General features: G+C 45.4%; 1 long non-coding RNA gene across 3 annotated transcripts; it reads left to right on the forward strand.

The window, feature by feature from the left end:
- Positions 1-2780: 2780 nt before the first annotated feature.
- LOC130517678 (uncharacterized) lies at positions 2781-6679 on the forward strand. 3 transcript variants are annotated; one of them, XR_008947776.1, is made up of 5 exons: positions 2781-3173; positions 3725-3787; positions 4341-4391; positions 6161-6404; positions 6435-6679. It is a non-coding gene; the product is annotated as an uncharacterized LOC130517678 (long non-coding RNA). The 3 variants fall into 3 exon arrangements; XR_008947775.1 differs by lacking the exon at positions 4341-4391 and having other exon boundaries at positions 2785-3173; XR_008947777.1 differs by lacking the exons at positions 2781-3173; positions 3725-3787; positions 4341-4391 and adding an exon at positions 4914-5030.
- Positions 6680-21567: the final 14888 nt, after the last annotated feature.

Raw genomic sequence — 21567 nt, forward strand, 5'->3', positions numbered from 1 at the left:
ACTTGGCGGTGCACACTGAGAAGCTGTGTTGATTTACCTCATTTGAAGTGTATCATTTTCATACTTTCATTATTATTTTGCATGGACGATTATTTATTCAGTTGTAATCTGGTGAATCTGAGCGCTCTGCGCTGCCAAAGCTTTGTCTTAGGCAAAGAGTGTGAATAAACAGCACAATAAGCAAATATTCTTAGGAAAACAGAACCCAGTTTATTTCTCACCATTCTAAATGTGTGTGTGTGTGAGTGTGTGTGTGTGAGTGTGTGTCCATTCTAACTCCACGTTTGCTCCAAAGTATGTACTGTATTTAAAAACAAGGCTGTGTTTCATAGGTCCCGTTCCCGAGCGCAGTACCCAGACCTTGTCCATCTAACGCCCAGATTGACTTGAGCTCATTTTTCAGCGCTGCCTCCTGTTCGGGCTTTAATAAAGCCGAAGGGTCGTGGGTTCGGGCGGAACGGGGAGGAGGGCGGCGGCGGATAATTCCAGCGTCGCCGGTTGCTGGTTTGGGATCTCATTAGCTCGGCGTTGTGGTGTCACACATACCGTCGACTTGCTCCATCATATGGAGCAAAGAGTTGCTTAAATCCAAAATGAGTTTCTGGCTGCAGAGGCTGATTTATGGGGGTGTGACCAGGGAAATACCACAGACCTCCGTTTCACCGCCCCCATTTTTTATGCTGGAAAATTGTTGTTTCCCCTTCCCTATATCCCCTCCTTATTCCTCCCTCGTGCTCTTTTATTTCAACAACTTTTGAAGGTTTTTTTGTTTTTTTTTACACATTTAGTTTCTGCTTGAAAACTAACCAGAATGAACCCTAACCCAAGTCCTCATTGGTGTGGTTCATCCCACATCAATAAATATATACCTAAACCATTTTACTACATCTTTGTGCCTGGCATGACCAGACGTCTATTTAATGGTCAATAGTGCTGCGATGTTTTATTTATTTACACTGAATGTTGAAAGCAGCTTCTAAAATGTCGCTTTCTGGTTGTGTCCGAATCAAATATTGACGAAATCAGATAAAAAACAGACCCAATATTTAATGACAAAGCAGTGGCTCATTGCATAAAAACACCTTTCTGACCGATAATGCTGTAAAATTGATGAGTTCGGTTGGTTCTCCTCTCACCGCCAACGGGATCTGCTGGAAGTGTGGAAGCGTCTCTCACCTTACCGGGGCACTGTGCGCCTACGGTCTTATTTCCCTTCGCACCGATGTCCTCGGCGCTCTTGCGAAAGCGACCTGGCTGTGCTCTAAACCTGTAGGGCTTTATCATTAGAGCACATGGACAGAATCAATCCAGCCAGCGCATTCACATCACATACACCTCCAGCTCTCACCCAATGACCTTGACTGCCGGTGGCTCCGCTTGCTTTTGAGATGAGAGGCTAAGTATTATAGTAAGATGTGTGATGTTCAGATGCTACGGACTGGTGCACATTAGCTGATGCAAAGAGGTGGATTCGAACGGGCTAATGAACGCGTCGTGCTGAAAGAGAGGAGCAGAACTCTTAAACTAGCCTTAAACTTGCAACATCATTGTGCCTGTGTGTGTGTGTGTGTGTGTCTGTGTCTGTGTGTGTGTGTATGGGCATCCGCTCACAACTGTTAGATAATGCACTCATGCGCCAAAGGTGAAAGGCTCCCTCTGGTCTTCATTGTCAGCTCCCAGAATGCAGAGGCTACATCCTGCAGGCATATGGAATTACAAAGCGCTGCAACATTTGTACAAGATGTCACCCCCTCCGCTGCACACACAGATGATAAAATAGAGCGGGACAGCGCCAATCAGCAGGTTTCTGCCCCGGCATCGCGGCCAGCCTTCTTCACGGATAACTTCTGCGTTAGAGCCAAGTTGCAGCAAATATGTGCTGATAGTTTGACTTTGATGGGATGGGGAGAAAATCATGCAATAAGTTTAAATGACTAGAACTTTGTCATTTCCCTGCCTCACCATTTGGGGCCTTGCCTCCTTCCTCATGGCCCATATTTTAGGTATTGCCATGTATTATTCTGCCATCCATCGAGGTGTGTGCTAAGCAAGTATGAGCTGCTCAGCCTCACATCCTGAGAGCAAGCAAAACGTGACGCTCACCACCTTCTTCTTAATCACCATGATATAAAAAAGAGATAAGACATAAAAGTGACTTTCATGAGCGCATTTGTCACCCTAATCCGAGACCATTTTTGAAGATGCGATATGTTTAGCCGGCAGCTCCGAGAGTGCAGGTGGTTCAGATGTTGGAGATGAATGTTCATCAGACCGGGAAGAATGTTGCTGTTATACAACCAAAGTGTAATAACTGTGACGAGGGCCAATTCCTGTTTTTTGTTTTTTTCCCTGCCTCCTCTGCTGCTCTGTACAGAAAACTGGGCAGAGTTTCACAGCCTCCTCTTTTCTCACTCTGACTCAGTTAGAAGAGCAAAGGGAAAAAAAAGTGTCCTCCCACATTCACACAGGAAATTCATCATTATGTTTCCTATATGTAAATGATAAGTCTTGATGATTGAACGACTGCTGTCCTCTGTGTTCAGCAAACTGTCATTATCATGGCCAACAAAACTGTCCTGGGGGGGTTTGCTCTTCTAATCATTGTATTTTTGCAAAGGTAAACAATACCTTAATCAACAATTCATTCCCTTGGTAATGAACATGATATATTTTTTCAGTTTCGCATGTGCACGCGCCTCTGTAATCGTGCACTCTTAATTCATTCACTTTGTGATTTCTTTATCTCTACGTTTTGTGTTTCCTTTTTGAGTGGATGGTTCTGGAACAGGGAGCGTGCACGCTGCGGCACGATGTCGGTTCGCTTCAACTAGGCTCATTAGCTGCAGAAGGCGGCACCGGTTAATTAAAATAATTCCCTGATATCGCGGCTGCTTTGGTCAGCCAAACGATACCGAGGGACCGCTATGCAGCACACTATGCTCTCGCCTGGCGAACCGCGCTCCTCAACCACAGCTAGCACCTAATTAGCACTGGAGGAGGAATATTTTACCGCGAATTAACATGCCATGCTTCAGCCCGCTCTAATTGACGAGCCTCATCTGAGGGCCGGTGGAGGACTGCGGCTGCACGGCAGCTTCGGAGGGGGAAAAAAAGCAGGAGAGAAACACGCGCAGAATGTTGAACCATTTCGTAATTAGCGAGAATCAAAAAAGGTGCTTGTTTAGTGACGGACTGGGGTTCATTTTTATGGGTGTTGCGTGCTCACTCAGAGGGGGCCTGCCTTGTATTCTCCCATGACCTCAGCTGCACACACACACACACACACGAGCGGCACACCATGCTACAGGGGTGAGAGGGTAGCGGTGGTAAATATCCTATAATCCATTGTCAGATCAAAACTCAAAGGTCCAGTCTAATGAACGCAGTTGGGCGAGACGTAATCCTGAGTAATAGGAAGGATCCCACAAACACTCTGCTCATCAAGCCATTCTGCTGAATAACATTAAAACCCAAATAACCTTCAAAATACATATTTAATACCCCGGGGTGAGCTTTTGCGCACGGGTAAGCCAAGAGTGTTTGGAGACAAAATCTTGCTTCTGTAGTTTTGATTTCTTTCAGGGCAACATCTTTGAGGTAGTGTGCGCAAACTTTGAGGAGACTGGAACTTTTTATCTGTATTTACGAGCTGGTGTTTAAATTGCAGTCCTCGTATAATGTTGTCAGAAGTCACGTTTTCAGAATTCTCTGCTTTGCATTTCAGGGGACTCAAGATTATTAAATAAACAAGATCCAGAAGACGTCACAGCCTCAAACCCAAACTCTGGTAGGGAACCTTATTAAAATGTTTCCCCCTGAACCATAGAAGATGTTATACAATAGGTTTTATAATCCACGTATCAAAGTATTTGAATGCGTTTTCAGTGGCGTTCACAGCACAAACATGTTCGGCTTTGTGTATTATGGGGTCTTGTGCAGATTATAGGATGTTATGTTGCTGTAATAAGCTCACAACACTGGAAACATTTGCCCACTTTTGCCTCTGATCTTATTTGTTGTATATATTTCAGATCACCGCAACCAATATATTGCTCTTTCCAGCGGAGATAATGCCGAGTTTTCACTCCTCGGGTTTCTTTTTCCTCCCCTTTTGTCTCCGCGCAGAACAACAATGTCACATTTTAAATATTGATTATGAGCCGAGTGGGTGGGAGTGCCGGCTTCTTAAAAAATGTGTTTGTTTTTTGCGGTGATGTTTGTTCATAGCGTGTTAATTTAGCGGCAAAGCCTGAGCTGAGTGTGCCAGAGAACTGTGGAGCTTTGATCAGACCCGCCATCCCTGCTGGGTCTTCTCAAACCCTGCTGAATCCTGTTTCCAGGTACACTCGTGTGCATACGGGAGTAGCTGCTCACACACAGGGGTTCACACTGTAAGCATGCACACACGCACGCACACACACACACACACACACCTGTAACATTTCTCTAACAAGAACACAAAAAATGTCTTTGTCTGCACTCTGATTGTGCAGGCCAGAGCGGTCATACGTGGCACAAACCGCCGCATACTTCCTTTCTTATCTGTAAAAACATACAGTTGTGCACTGCGGTGCACGTGCACACATACACACACGTGCTTTGAGCCCACTCACTGACACATGAAAGCGGACACAGAGACGAGAAGCCTCTGCGGGCCTCCGGGAGCTCTAATGGCCTAGAGTGCAGTGAGGGAGAGTGGGGGTGAAGAGCAGAGCAAGGTGAAGGCACACAGCTACACTTTTGACTTAAAACACACACACACACACACACACACACACACACACAGAGTTGCTGTCGAACATCTGTGTGCATGACACACCGACCCTGTGAAAAATCCATCCACAGAGGATCTGCACAGCTAACAAAGATCCCGATACAAGCCAAGTTCAGTGCCCCCCCCCCCCCCCACACACACACACACACAGATACACACACTCCCTCTGTGTCACTGCCTGCGTGTTGCCACAGTCAAGCGGCCGTGTCCTGATGAAGCCGCTGTTTCTAAAAGGAGCCGAGCATGAATTATGCAGGTTTGTCTTCACATGAGGGTTTTCTCCCCTCTTTCCTTGCCGCATTTCTCTGTTTTGCGTTTCACATTTTAACTTCACTGTCTCTTCCACTTTTTGAAAACCCATCTCAAACCCCTCTGTCGCTCCAAGATCACGCCCCCCCCCCCAAATCATCCCCCAGTTGTGTTCCCCTACGCTCCAACATTTCTACCTTTTGCTGCACTCACTAACTCGTCTTGATGTTACACAATTCACTCTTTCAGCATCTTCAGCACCTCCAGTTTTTTTGCTCGCTCTATTCCCATGGAAAGAGTGCAGAACAGAGGAGGGGAAGCCGGCCGGTGCAGCGAGTATCGGTTTCTCATAAGCGTGTGAAAGAAGAGAAGCGGAAGTCTTTCAGTTTGTTATCTTTCTCTCAGCTCAAGTTTCCCGACTAAAGAGGTCTGTGACAAACGTTGGGCTGATCCGCTACCGTGAGCTTTGCAGTGTTTGTGAAGAAAGTGCAGTTTTTCACCTGCGAACTTCCCCAGTGTAAGTTTCTAGTAAGAACTGCGAGCTCCACCGACAACGTCAACGTAGAAAGAGTCAACAAAAGCGTCTCAAAAAAGCACTCTGGTCTATGGAGTCAAACGTGCACCGTGAACAACACACATGATTTGTAACAGGGATGCTGGTGGTGAAAAAACACATCGCTGATGAGTTCTTCAACCCAATTCAACTAGTTTCTACCATATTTACTGCATTAGTGTGAGGAAATCCCAGGGAAGCATGTTTAATAATGCAGCTCCACAACACAGCGATGTTCCCTCTGTTCTTTTATTGTCTTGGCAGGGACATAACATTTATTTTAGAGCAGTAACGATTTGCTAGAAAAAAGCCAGCCGAGATAAATTGTCCGAAAGATTTTACCAACAGCTGGAAATGCAGATGAAAATATCTGCATAGCCCATTTTTAATGTCAAAACCAGAAATATTTTGTAAAAAAAGATCCTATTTAAGCTTTTGGAAATCTCTCAGTGGCAGAAATTTCAGACAGGTCACACCTAGAAAGGTCACCTCTCCCCCCAGTGGTGTGGTGGGAGCTCATCGACGGCCCCGATCACAGGAGTCATTTTCATCGCTCTCTCAAAGCAGCTGCTTTGTCCTTGCAGGATCGATCTGGAACGGCGTTGTCAGCTGAGTTCTGCTGAGTCCCGTCAGCGGGGAATCTGGGCATTCTGACTGGGAGCGCGTCGCTCGGTCCCTTCAGCGACCAGGTCCACCTGCCTCCAGAACATGTGCAGTCTGGCCCACCGCCATCCTTACAGGAGCAGTACTGGGATGTCCACGGACGTTGATTCTGACTGCATGTGACAGTGTGTGTGTGTGTGTGTGTGTGTGTGTGTGTGTGTGTGTGTGTGTGTGTGTGTGTGTGCGTTCATGCAGATGATGTTTATGACCTTGTTTGCAGCTGTTGGATGAAAGGAGGCCCTCTTGCTGGGGAGCCTTTATTTCCACTTGTAACTAAAGTTCATGCTTTTATTTTTCAAGGTCGATGATCGACTTTGTGCATCATTTCGTCTCTGCAGCAACACAAAGTTAAACACAGACTTGTGCAGATGTTGAACAAAGAGCATCATGTGAACAGAGGCAATAGTAAAATAAATGCGATATGGGCTGTCATTTTTCAAGCTTTTGCTGAGGCTTTTTTTATTTTATTTTGCATTTAATCACGAGGATTGCAAGGATTAAACTAGAGATTACTTATGGCGGGATTACACTGACCCCGTTAATGTGGGGGGAGCCAGAGATGAGATAAGAGCTAACAGGTGACGGGTGAGTGGTGATGAGAGAGAGAGAGGGAAAGGAAACAGTCTGAAACAGAGTGAAATCAAGGTTTACAGTCGAGGTGCTGAAAATAAATATGGCCGTCCAGAGGTTCGTGTGCAAGAGTTTAACATGTATGTTAGAATTAAAGGGAGTTCACGCTATCTAGAGCCAGTTCAGGAGTAAAGCTAGCAGTGTTTCTATGTCAAAATGGCAACGTTCGTGGTAATTAGCCTGAATGCAGTTACGAAGTTGTGCTTTCATAATTTATTCTTAAACAGGCAGCATAGTTAGTGTGTGAACTTGAGGGTTTTCATCATAGCTGGTAAAATAAATAAATAAAAAACAGATTCATGTGCTCACGTAAGCACTAACAAGTGTGCGGACACTTCCATGCACGCAGAAACACATAACACCCTTACAGGACGGCTTATTACAAACCCACAGCCCACAGCGAGGGATTTATTCATCAGACTGTGTGTCATCGCCACTCAGTCGCGTTTTAGATGTTTTAGAACTGCCAGTTTTGGTTTAACGGTGAGTCTGAACAGATTTATCGGCACTCCGGGGACAGTCATTTTAATGTATCTGGACATTGGGGGGAAATGGAGGGACGCTGCAGTTGTGCTGAGTGGAGACCTCGAGGTTGTGACGCCATTTGCTCGAAACTAAAGCGTCTCGCCAGATGAGTAACTAATAATTCATAAAAGTGGTTTTAAAAAATAGCATTGATTTATCCTGACGGCAACAAAGTGAAAATCTAAAACTCATTGTCTCTGCTTCCTGTCCTTGTTTACTTCTCTACATTGGCTACTACACCTTCATGTCAGCCAAACGATTGTCAGCAGTCAGAGAGACGTGCGCGTCGCTCTGATTAGCATACAATTAGGACTGACCTGCTGCCCCTGGGACCGCATGGATTGAGGGATGTATGGACGGCTTTAGAGGGAGGGAGGGAGGGAGGGAACCGCCTGACACAGTGGCTTTTATTTCTGCTGACACGTGCAGGACACTGTTAGAATCTCTGAGGGCACCCTAAGCCAAGGTGTGCCAAAGCTGTATTGATGTCTGGGAGAGGCGTCTCGGACGTGTTGTCGGACGCCACAATGACGACTCAATGACCATCCGGGCAAAGGTAAAGGTCTGGCTGTGTATGTGGGTGTATGTATCCTGTCCAGTACATTAAGGTTTAGCATGCGTGGCTTGATAGGAACTATTTAACAGTGAGCAGTAGTTCCGTTTGTGGCCAAATACATGAGTGGCATTCTCACCAGTCTCAGTGACTATCATCTCTCCAACGCACTTAACTGTGCTTGAACCCGCGTCACTGTGCACTTCAGCCTAATAACATTCTCATCACGAGCGCCGGAGTGCTCTTCACATTTAGCTCGTCACACTGCGCCGCGACAAAGACCCACTAGCTTGGCTGCAAACACTTCATCTTGTTGACATTATCTAAAATAGATATTTGCAATAGAATGTTTGATAAGCGAAACCACACCCCTCCCGCGCAGGTAATTGCATAAGTGCTGCCTGTGGCTGCGAAATAAAGCGGGAAACTGGTCCCAAGAGGAATTCCAAAGACACAATTCAAACAGTTGCTTTATTTATTTATTTTTTCCATGTCAGTGTTGCTTTATCGCCGCCACAGCTCTGCCTGTGTGGAAAAGCCTTAATCATAGGTGCCCATCAATACTATTGAAGGCAGAAATCCGCCTCTGTCCCATGACATTTGTCCTGATGCATCGATGCGCTATTGACGGGAACAGAACGGCCAGCGGTAACAAATTAAAATGTCAGCCATGCCAAAGGTGAGCGTCTCTCGCCGCGTCCCCAAAGCGGGGCGACGGGCCATCAGCCGAACGATTCCTGATAAAACGCTGACACTTCACTCACACACAGCCACACACCAACAAGGACAACGGTGACAAGAGCAGCTGCATATTCAAAACGGCGAGTGAATAAATGGGGGACGATAATGAATTCCGGGTGCTCCTATTCACTATTACAAGTTTAGAGCTCCCTCAGATCTTTCCAGAACAGGGAGCGTTCGCCATGATGCACATTGATTTCATGCAGTGTGCCTGGAGGAGTGAGAAGAGATGAAGATGGAGTGATGGAGAACAGGAGCGCTAGGAATACTGTCAACATTTAAATATCATCGAGCCTGTGCATCTGCTCCCACCCATCTGCCCACACACACGTGCGACACACAGAGTATGAAACGATCGAGCTTTGCGAGATCTTAAGCCTCGTCTGCTCCCCTGACTCGCTTTTAAATGTTTTGACAGTCGGTCTGCCTTTAATTGCGGCCACTTAGAAATTTGGTTTTCTACCCCACATGTCGCCATCAATCTCCCGATGTTCCAGCTGCTCCCTTCCTTTGAATGCTGTTGCATTCTTGATGAGGGTAACTCTGACAGCCAACTGTCCATGCTGTTCCGGAACCACTGCGGTAGCCCAGCCTCAGGAGAGGCCTCATTAGGCGACCCGGGTCAAGGACTGCCGCTGACAGACAGATTCATTTAAAGCAGATCAACACGAAGTCACCGGGTTTACATGACACGCGTCTGAACTTCCTGGGACTAAATGGGTTCCTCAACTGTAAAAGTGTATGGTTTCCCAGGCCAAAGGTCCACTCCGAAACGCCACCACTGCTCTAAGTAATGGATGGAGGGAGTTGTACAGTCAGGATCAGGTTTGTTTTATTCATGTTCTCTTTTGCAATATTAAGCCTGCTATCGAGCCATCCTTGACTGACCCGCAGCCGCTGCCTGTGAAGTACCAACAGATCGGCCCCCGCGCCTCGCTGATCTGCATCCCAGACTCGGCCTATTCAACACCAGCCTAGTTTATCTGTCGCCATGTGATCTACGGAACGAGTGCCTGCGTGTGAACTGTCAGCTGAGCCCTGTTCGCATTTTAACATTCGTTTGCAAATGTCTCTTGTGTTTTAAACCAAATAAAAAGTGAATGTATGTATATATTTAGACATTCTACCAGAGCCGATATCCTGTATATTCATGAAATGCACGCAGCTTTGATTGCTATAACTCATGTTTACATTTACTGTGCTGTATATTGAACATTTACTGCTCTGAAAGTGCAGACAATACAGGTGACAAGCTAATTGCTCCCCACTGTGCTGCATCATCTACGGGGGGAATTTCCTGCACCATTACTGATGCTGAATATGTGTGTGTGTGTGGGGGGGGGGGGGTGGGTGTCACTGCAGTATTTTAAAATAACTGTAGGTGTTACCACCCATCTGGAGAAACAGTCTGGAGCTGGAGGACCAGAGCAAACCAGCGCTGCAATAGATCCAAGACACCTCATGTAATATGCAGCACAGTTAAAGCCCAGCTCACCAGAAGAGGCCACCTCTCAAGATAAAACACACTAGCCAAACAGAAATGAAAACATAAAACCCAAACGTTTGTTTTTTTTAGAATCTAATTGATTTTATGAGTGAACCCTACATGTACTGAAGGGGAGAATGTGGCGCTTGTAGGTTGTTTAACATGAGCCCACCCTCACCAGATAATTTATGATAATTATGATTACTGTTATCTGTGTTGTGTGTTATGCAAACACCGGGTCAAGTCCATCTGGTCACACAATAAATCAATAACACTGCAGAAATACACATCAGGATAACAGATGGACCCCTAGAGGACTGTTCTCTGTCAACATAATTAGGGCCTGGGACAACATTCAGCAGGAGACTCCCATGTCCTGACCCAAAGTGGAGACACCCGCCCCCACACAGCCTCACAGGCAGACACCAGATTTTTGTTAATGGCATTAAATGAAAAGCCTGAACTTATGCTCATTGTCTCCTCTTTTCATTTTCTTTTCATCCATTTCATGGCAAGAGCAACGGAATTTTTAATTCCCTCGCACAGAAGCGCGAGTGGCTTCACAGAAAAACCAAACCTCGTGAGGATGAAGCCTCTAGACCTCTCACTTGATATGCGTGCTGCATACTTCTTTTTTTTTTAAAGTGACAACCTTAAGAGCCGAATCTTGTCATCTGATTTTTCACAAGAAAGGCAGCAAACGTTGTCCCCCAAAGCTGTCAAATTATTCAAAGCCATTCTCATCGATGTGCTCGGAGGCCTGCTCAGTTCTGGTGTAGCTTACGAGGAAAATTTCGCTCAACAATTACATGGTAGTATTACCCAAAAATTCCTGGATGTTTTATTCCAAACAGGACATTAGTTTCCATCTCGGCACACAGAAAAATATGGAAAAGTGACTTTTCGGATCTAAATATGCATGTTGTCATTACTGCCTCTGCTTACCAGCCTGGGTCATCGTCTCCAGCTTGGTTCCATCTAATTTATCCTTATATTGAGGAAGGAAAAACACATTTTTGGTGCTCCAGTTTGCTCCATGTTGCTTTTATGTTGCTCGAAGCCTTGGGAGACATCTGGCTGCCCAGAGACTGAACCAGCAGAGAATTTCCCGTAATTGAAAAGGTTGTAGTTAGCAATTATGACCGTATAATTAATTTACTAATTACATTTTGCAACTAAAGGGGATGTCTCCCTCTGATCTCTGGCCATGCTCGTTTCTTTTCTATCACTATTTTGTTGTGTTGCTTGCAGGCCTGACATGGTTGTGTATATTTTTACGTGAAGATTAACTCCAAACTGTGATGAGGCAAATGAAGAAACAGAGATATACACAAACGCTCTTGTTGTACAATGAGGACAGTCGACAAAACGTGTCTCTGATGTTTCCCTACCTATTTCTCTTCATCTTCCTCATTTATCTGCCATCGTCAGCATCATCAGGTCTCACTTCCCTCTCTGTCTCATCTTCACTATCTCCATTTCTCTTTTTCATCTGCATCTTTTGCTCCCTTCTACAATACCTTTGCTGCCTTCCCGAGGGAGTGGACACGGCCCAGACCCAGTGGTCCCGGGGTTCCAGATGGTCTGGCTGGCGGAAGGATCGGAACTGACCCCTCAGCAGCCTTTCTTCTCCCACCCCCAAACCCCAGGGGGTCTGGGAAGGTACTTTTCAGGCAGGATGAGAGGTAGAGGACAAGGAGAGGGACCGAGGGCTGAGGGAGGATTGTGTAACAGCAGAAGCTGTCAACAACTGACTCTTGTCCTCAAACAGTTTTAGGCTGTTGGCTGCACTTCAGAGTTGTTTGAAGCTCGTGCACATACATTTTACTATCAGTCAAGAGCTCTGCGGAAGACTTGTACGAAAGATGGAGGGAAAAAAACAGACATATCATATTGCAGACAGGAATATGAAAGTGAATTCAAGGAAATAAGGGAGGGAGCATTAGAGAAGGAGACTCAGTGGGGCAAGGATGACAGCTCGTGACGCCACATTAGTCATTGTACAAGCAGACAGAGGTGTCTACATGGCCTCTTTAGTGCCGGCTCTCCTAATGGCTCCTCGTGCGCGCGTGTGTTTGCGTGTGTTTAAGTACGTCAAGGCGCCTATAGACTGTGCAGCCATCCACCAGTGCTGCCTGGATGTAGACAGCAGCTGCAGCAGTGCTGAAGGAAATGCACAGAGGGCACGGGGTAAGAGCAGTGTGTGTGTGTTTGTGAGAGAAAGAGAGAGAGAGAGAGAGAGAGAGTGTGTGTTGGGGGGGTAGCAGGGCAGTGCTAATTGGGACAGAAGATCGGGGTCAGAAAGAAAGAGTGAGATGGGAAGAGAAGTAGCTTCCAGGAAAGTCTGGGAGTCCTCAAGCCCCTCCGGTGGCTCGCTCTCCTTAATGATGCCTCCTCTGGTGTAATTAGCAGACGGTAATTAACGTTCGCATCACCTGGGTCTCAGTGGGTCACTCTCTCTGTCACTCCACATCCCCGCCCCACTACAAACAAGCAGCCGGTGGTTCGACCCCACAGAATCCTCAGCAGCTCGCGAGGTTCAGATTTAGCTAATGAAAGCTTGCCTTCCATATAGGACACACATGGTATAGATTTAGCTACGGCTTACTGCATCAGCCAGTGTTTATTTTCTTGTGGTTTCTGTTTTTTGCTGCTTCAGCACTGCCCTTCTGCATGTGTGTGTTCACGGTAAGCGCGTTTGATTGTGAGGCAACCAGTGTTTTGTACACATGGTCTGTCAGGCCCTGTTAGACTGTGCCTCACCTCCAGGCTGGTTTAAATATTAAGACTGAGTGGCTCAACATGCATATTTTAATGCAGCCCTGTGTGGAGGCAAGAAGTAGCACATTACTTCAAATCAGCAAAACCTCGCCAACCTTAAATATCATCATCCGAGCCAATCAGGCCACACACACACACACCTATCTGACCCCAATTAGCCGAGCACCCTGCGCCTGACACGAATAGGCGGTGTTATGCATCAACATGCAGTTGGTTGCACACAAACACTTGCAAAGGGAAATACACACAGATGGTGGCACAACACACAATATGCTTTTACTGGCTTGTTCCAGGACCATTAATAAAACATAGAGTTGGTGACACATTCATTCCAGACAAACCCATCTCCAGACAAGGGGTTGTGCTTTATAATAGCGATGTGAATTTAGCCTGCGCACCTCAGCTCTCACACCTGTGGGCCCCAGGACCGGGTCATCGTTGGGCTTTGCCCCCCCAAGGGGTTGGAGGTGGTTCTTGGAATGTTCACCATCGTATTAATTGAATTTTAAAAGTGACCTTGCAGTGTTATTGATCTTGATTGATGAAACACGCACATTCAGAGAGAAACAGACACATAAACACACACACACACACACACACACACACACACACACACACACACACACACAAAAATCCATTGAGCCTTATGCATCCTTCACAAGCTCAAGGTTAGTGTACGGCAGCCACGTAAGCAGCAAGTTAGAGTGCTTTGTGGTGTGGAATATTTGTCAGAGGTCTGTGATCGCTGAAGTTTAGGAGTTGTGCTGAGCTATGCAATAAAGATAGGAGAAGTCGGCAGAAGAGACAAGATGAAGGCAGAGGAGGGGGGAAATGCAATGTAAGAGGGGAGAGACAAAGTGCTTGATTATCGTTAGTAGGATGAGGAGAAAAGTGGAAGCAAATGTTACTGTTTTACTTGCTTGTAATGATGAAGATGGAGCAAGGGTGGGCGTGTGAAAGCGGAAGACTTCTCTGACCTATTTAAGTTGTTGCACAGGCCCAGCTTCTCCACTAACAGCCCCCTCTTCTGGCAGAAAGTATGAACTGCCACCAGAACCCAGTCCTATCGGGGCTTTTCATCCCTCATTAGCTGCAATGAGAGTCAGATTTTAACAGACTGCCTGTGTCCTAACACTCCTATCCATCACTTCCCCCATTCAACAGAAAATGTCAGAGTGAATTTTGGTTTTCCACAAAAAAACAGGAAATGCCTAGTGGCAGGCATGATGGTGGCAAATGAGTCGGAACTGCATGAAGTCTCCCGTCTGTGACAGAGTTACCTTTTCCTTGAGGTAAATTAAGTATGATTCCCTAGAAACATGCATGAAAACATGGGACTAGTATGTTGCATGTAGCTGTGTCACTCTGGCAAGTGGGAGAATGTTCCAGAAACTGCGAGTGCCCGTGTGTGGGTGTGTGCTTGCATGCCTGTATGGGAGTGTGAGGGTGTGAAGGAAGATCTGGCACCTCAACGCAAATTCAAATTCGCTGCCTTCGTTATACTTGTGGAACTCTGTCCAATCATAATTTCATGATTTTAACAGAGAGGAATAAACAACAATAAACACATGAGATATTTGAGGGTTTCATCCTTGAGAGAAGTAAAGTTTTGGAGTTTATTTGATGGTCACTAGTCATTGTTAACCACAGTGAAGCACAAATCTAAGCTTTCAGCCTGGTGACATTTACACAGACAGGAGGACATTAAACAGGCTTTAATAATTTCTGGCATTCATCACGCACATGGACGCTGATGGTCTGCTTAACTGGTGCATGCGCGAGTTAATAGCAATTGATTGGGGGCTGTTAATCACCAGGGTTTGTGATTACCTGGCAGGGCCATATTGATTGCTCATTGATCAGTGTATCTCTGCAACTTCCACCACTGTGTCGGTGAGCTCACTGTCATTTAGCGCTTTGCTGGTGCAATATTGTCGTTATTACACCTCGGGCGTCAGTGTTGCTCAATGGCTCCCTGGTGGCAAATGTCTGCTGTAGAGCAAAAGCACTGGTCACTCTGCTCAAGTCTGGTTTTAGTGGGCGATAGATCCGACTGGCCTCTGCTTTTGCTGCTTAAAGCATCACATCTACAGCCAAATCAGCTCTGAATGTGGTTGGACAATATTACTCTTGTACTTACCAGATCATTCCAGATTGTACGCTTGTGCCCTTTGCTGTCGCCGCCATTGAATGTCACATCTAAACTGTCGATTTTGAAGTCTTCACTCAAGGAGGGACGAGAAACACAGCGAGAAACAGGGAGAGAAAGTATGTGTGTTTGATTGTTTTCCTATACAACAGAAATTTGAATAATTGCACGTGTACGCCTGCTTGTGAGCGTGAGCTAAGGGCTTTGAGGTATGCTTTGACAGCTGTGAGTTTAATAAGCAAATGTTAAGGATACGAGGGAGGGGGGGAGCTCACTGCTTATGAAATATGAATGACTCTTTCTGCTTCCTCCTCAGTAGGCTTCATGTCTGGTTTGTAACTCCTGGTTTGCAGGAACGAGATGTTCGGTCCAGCGTTGTTTTGAGACTAGTACCTGCTTTATCTTTCCTTAACTGTTAAGGTGTGATGCTTTAATGGTATTCCAGATGCCCTTTCCTTCAGCAAGCGCTCACCTCTTCCTGAGGGATTCCAAGGCATTCCCAGGCCAGATGGGATAAGGTGTAAAATCCCCCCAGATGGTTTCTCTAAATTTAACCGACCAAACTGCATCTGGCAGCTAATAGAGTTTGAGACTGGAGTCACTATGGACATTTTTTTCCTTTAAACATTTTCTGAACACATGAAACAAAGTGAGCAAGGTCATCAGTCAACTAACTTTCTTTGACTCTTTTGTATGCTCTATCCTCTGAATCTAAAGATTAGATTTCTTCTGACCCAGCAGAGAGGTCCTCACTTCTCCCCCAAGTGCAGAGCAATAAAAGGGTGATGCAATGCCAAAGAAAGGCACATTTTAAAAGAAAAGAAGCGTTTCAGTGCACCGCTGTGAGAAGTGAGAAGCCATCTCTGTCTGCTCTCCCACATGTCGTCATTCAGTTTAACCCTCAGCACTTCTCCTTCAACCCTAATTACATGCTCAGAACCCCCCACGCTCGTGTCTTTTACAGTCCCCCAACAGTTGAAGGGGTGCAGCGAGCTCACGACACTTGATGTGATGAAAACGACGGCAGCCATAGTCGCATAAAACAGCCTTCATTAATAGTCTTAAACTGATAACGTGGCGATGAAAAGACGCTGCACCCTGTGTGCTTTCTGCTGTCCTTCTGCTGCGTTACTGTACTCCCAAAGCCTTCCGAGAGACGCTGCAGTGTTTTCTTTTAAGTTCTTTTAAGTAACACTTTTGTATCTCGGGGAGCAGCGAGTGACTGACAGCAAAGGTGAGCAGCAGGTTGAATTCATCGTCACTGGGCGATCGAGTGTTAAGATTGCAACGATAATACTTCCTTAAGGTTGTGAACAAAAGTATAAACGCAACAATTATGTTTTTGCTCCCATTTTTGATGGGCGGTCCTCAAAGATCAGAGACGTTTGTTCATAAATCTGTCTAAATCTGTGTTAGTGGTGGGATATTCCATCCATCTCGCAGGTTAAACGTATCCAGATGCTGGTCAGGCAGTGCAATAACGGCACAGGTGAGACTCGCAAGTTTTGAGGAAGCATGCTGACTGCAGGAATGACCACCAGAGCTGTGGCCCATGGATTGAACGTTCTAGCATAAACGATCGCCAAACAGAGAATTTATTAGTACATCCAACCGGCCTCAGGACCACAGATCACATGCAACCCCACCAGCCCAAGACCTCCACATCCAGCATCTTCACCTCCAGCCACCCGGACAGATGCTGCAACAATCCGCTTGCATAACCAGACAACTTCTGCACCAACTGTCAGAAACCATCTCAGGGAAGTTAATCTGCATGCGCGTCGTCATCTTTGTGGGCTCCATCTGCCTGCAGTCTGTCATCGTATCGGGCTGCAGTGGGTGAATGCTCACATTTGATTGTGTCTGGCACTTTGAAGAGGTGTTCCCTTAATGGATGAGTCCTGGTTTTCTCTGGACAGGGCAGATTTCAACGTGTATGGCGTCATGTTGGCGAGCGGTTTGTGGTTGGAGTTATGGCATGGGCAGGTGTATGTCAACAAACACAGGTGCATTTTAGTGATGGCATTTTGAATAGAGAGAAATAGAGAAATAGCCTGACCAGATCCTGAGGCCATTCATCCACCACCATCAGCTCAGGTTGAAGCATGATACACAGCCCCATATTGCAAGGATATGCACACAATTCCTGGAAGCTGAAATGTCCCAGTTCTTGTACGGCCAGCAGACTCACTGGATATGTCACCCACTGAGCATGTTTGTGACGCTCTGGATCAGCGTAGATGACAGTGTGTTCCAGTTCCTGCCAATATCTGGCAACTTTGCACAACTACTGAAGAGGAGTCGACCAACATCCCACAGGCCACAATCAAAACTCTGACCAACTGTGATGTGCTGTTGTTGCACTGCATGAGGTAAATGGTGGTTTTCAGACCCCCCCCCCAAAAAAAAAAAACCCAGAACAACTGCACATTTTAAAGTGGCCTTTATTGTTGGCAGCCTGAGGCTCGCCTGTGCTATAATCATGCTGTCTGATCAGTATCAGTATCTTGATATGCCAAACCTGAGAGGTGGGTGGATTATCTTGGCTCTAACACATATTTAAAGAAATATATGGAACAATATTTGAGAGCAATGGGCCCTTTGTGTACATAGAAAAAGCCTCAGATCTTTGAATATGGTCAAAAGTATCCAGTAGAAAAGGCGGCACAGCCGACGATGCAGCGGCTCAGAATGACCCACCAGTATTCTAAAATATACAAAGAAACTCATAATTTAAAGTAAAATTTATTATTAGCTATTATTATATTTTGCTGTGTTTGTTAAACCTGCTTATGACAACAAAATAATCACAGCGTAACAGTTGCATTAAGAAGTCAGCCGTTTTGTGGTTACAACATACGCACCGAAATGCAACCTGTTGAATAAAAACATAAAATGTCACAGCAACGCATGGATACTGTGCCCTTTGCACTTTCCCCCCCACCTCCAGTTTGTTTTCTTTCCCTTGAAGATATAACAGAAAATTGCTAAAAGCTAGCAGTGTTGAAAGGTTGCACTTCCACATGGTTTAAAACAAAAAAGCTAATAAAACTCACCGTTCTATAATCATACTAATAACCACCTGGTGACGGTCCTGATAGGTTTTGTAAGGCATGTTAGGAATAATAATAAAAGGATAAATTTTAAAGTTTAAGCAATTCCAGAATAATTGGGATAGAATGGCATGATTTATAAGTGGAGTCACTTTTCAAAGCCCTCCACCGGTGTGGGTGGAAGGTGCTTGATCTTCCCTTGTTCATATTAAATAAGTCAGACTTCAGGCCTCACCTCAAAAACCTACAGTCACATTCACGTTCAGGGTTATTAGATATGAATATGAGCCCATGCGTAGCTTTCCTTTCAGCTCAGGCCAGTTAGTTTGAGTCCTTTTGAACAGGGCGTAACATGAGGCAACTGTGACAGGCAGGACGACCCTTGATCACTGGTAATTATCTAAGTGGGCGTGAGGCCCCCAAACCACTACAGCATCACAGCCAGCGCTTCAGATAAGGCAGAATCCGTGCAGATGGACTCTCAGAGCCGTGTGAGACACGTCGCGTGGGTGTGAACTTGAATGTTTTTCTGCTACCTCAATGATGGCCACAATCTGACACATTGACCTTCAAGGGGACGCCAAACATCGCTCCGTGGAGGACTGTCAGACACCGACACGCGCTTGGCTGACGTGTCTTTAAAGATGCATTTAAGATTAATGAGAGGGTTTTTATAAGCCAACTACAATGGACTGTCATTACACTCGGATTCAGAACGGTTGCATCATCTTTAAGGAAATAATCTGGACTTGAAGTGTGCAGATGATGCGTTCAATTCTCCGGTGATTAAAAGTAAAGAGGAGCAGCGTGTTATCATTTTTGTGCGTGCTCAGAAGTGTGAGTGCACTGTTAGATCTCATGACATGAAAAGGAAGTAAACTTTTGAAAAAACCTGCTCTCGTCAACTTTAAAAGTGCCCTCTGTCTGGTGGACATTTGCATAATGAGTCAGTGCTGCGCGATTGTGATTCACCGCAGTCTGGTCAGTGAAGTGCCCACTGAACAAACCGTGGATTAGAACATAGATGTCAAAGTGTCCTTGGAAGTATTGACTGGATTCACAGCGTATCACTGATGGACAGCAGATCTAATCTGACTGTACCTTACGACAGAATATGTCAATAATGCGCGTCTTAATTGGGCTGTTTCGCACACAAAGCAGTGAATAGTTCCGTTTTTTTTATAGGTGTAGACATGGAGGATGCTCCGTAAAGAAATGGTGGTGTCCTACAGTGAGACGGCCTGGGAGTCAGTCCCGTACGGCTGGAGGGAGTGGTCTTTTTTGAATTAGGACTGAGCCTGTGGGATAAATTCCAAGGATATTATAGATGCTAACGTTAACTAGGCAGGTTGTCTGATGAAGACAGGAAATCTTTGCATTTTAACATTTATTCCCTTAAGATGTGCTGAAGAGAGACCAAAGTAAACAGACCCTGACAACGTATACCTGTGCAGCGGGTGCGTAGCGAGGATAGGAATAGATTGTAGCCGCAGGAAAAAGACATCATAACAAAGATTTTCCATCTGTCATTCTTTGGGGAGCGGCACTAACACCGGCTCGGTGTTTAGAGTCATTTACAAATCGTAAACAAGGTTTAAGTAACTGTAAAATCATCTAAATACCACCTAAATGGACAATGACTTTTCCCTGGCTCACAAGAGGATAGAAAATATGGCTGTTTCACAAGTGAGATAAATCCAGGGAAGGAAGTCGGAGGCATCGGGATTTGTGTTTTCACTCCTGTCCACTTCGCACAGGTCACTGTTGGTGCCCCGGCTGGCCGTGTTGTAAGTGTGTGATCTCACCAACGTGCAGATTAATGTCTGCAAGCAACATTTGTGTGCGTCTCTCCCTCAAAGAGAGAGATGGAGGGAGCGAGGGAGAGAGATGCACGGAGTGCACGCAAAACAACGCTATCAAAGGAGGGCTTCAAAGACTATCAGCTGCGTCTCCTGGGTAATTTGCAATCCTGCATTCTTTCGACTTCAAAGAGCCGCTGCGCGTTGGAATACTGCAAGTGGGAGAGTGAGGGGTGTGGTGGTGGTGGGGTGTGGGGAGGGATTTGTGGCGGTTGGGGGAGCTGATTTCTCTAATAAATGCTGACACGGGGCCTGTTTGATATTAGATTCGGGGAACAGTTTGATTTGTTATCGCCTTTGAAACTCTTCGGATGTCCTTCAGAGAGGCTGAGTGCTGCCACGCCCAGAGCCAGAGAGGACACTTCCAACACGTCCTCAGTCCAGCCGGAATGATCCTCATGAGGGAACTATTGATTCGACGCATCCCTGTCCGCACATATGCACAATTCTCAAAATTTAAGCAGCCAATTAATCAATTTGATCTTAATCTTATGAATACCAGATGACCGTAGCTTCATTGCTGAGTGAAATAAGATAAATAAGACAGTAAATGTTGGGTTTTTGCATAACATGTGTGAATTATTAACTGAATCAGTCAAATTTTGTGGTAAACTGCTTTTTTGAAAATATCCATAAATCTAATGGATCCAAAAATCATCAATATTAGAGACTTTAAAATCAGGCTGGTAACTGGTTGACTGTAAGTAAAACCATCATCACGTCATACATAAACAATGTGTGTTGGATTTACTGGAAACAACATCACACTCTAGACTATAAAATGATTAATAATCTGATCTAGTCTATTAGTTCTGAATTACTTCAGATCTTTTTTCTAACAGCTGAAATAAAAGAAAAACGAGAGTTGTGTTGATCCTGAACACACCCACCAATGCCAGACCGCCGTGCTCTACCTGGGTGTTGGTTTATAGAACAAAGCTTGGTGACAGGAACTTTGTGAGGGCTGATGAGCCATCGGCTTGACTGAACTACAGACAAAGCGGAATGACTTTAAACTCAAAGCAGCAAACATCGAAGACGCCGCTTCTGTTTTATGTAGGTTTCAAAATGCTGTTTAATAAAATGGCGTCAAGCTTTTTGCACAAATAACATAAGCACACTGGTATAGTAATTAAAATCATATACACATAGTAGCTTGGTGGCAACAGGAGCAGACAAAAAGCTGTGAAATAATAGGATACAGCTCTATAATATCAGGATGTATCTCTATTATATCAGGATATATCTCTATAATATCAGGATATATCTCTATTATATCAGGATATATCTCTATAATATCAGGATATATCTCTATAATATCAGGATATTTCTCTATAATATCAGGATATATCTCTATAATATCAGGATATATCTTGAAAGACCATCTCCATCTTTTTGGAGCCTTATGGTGGTTTTCGATCACACACAGCGACCGTGAGGAAAACGGGAGGAGCAACGCAAGTCTAGGCACAGACTAATTTGTTGGCTTTTGTCCGTCGGTTTGCTATTTTTGGAGACCGGGCTGCGCCAAATTGGGCGGGCGGGAACAAC

The sequence above is a fragment of the Takifugu flavidus genome, chromosome 20 (genome assembly GCF_003711565.1).
Source record: "Takifugu flavidus isolate HTHZ2018 chromosome 20, ASM371156v2, whole genome shotgun sequence".
Classification (NCBI taxonomy): Eukaryota; Metazoa; Chordata; class Actinopteri; order Tetraodontiformes; family Tetraodontidae; genus Takifugu; species Takifugu flavidus.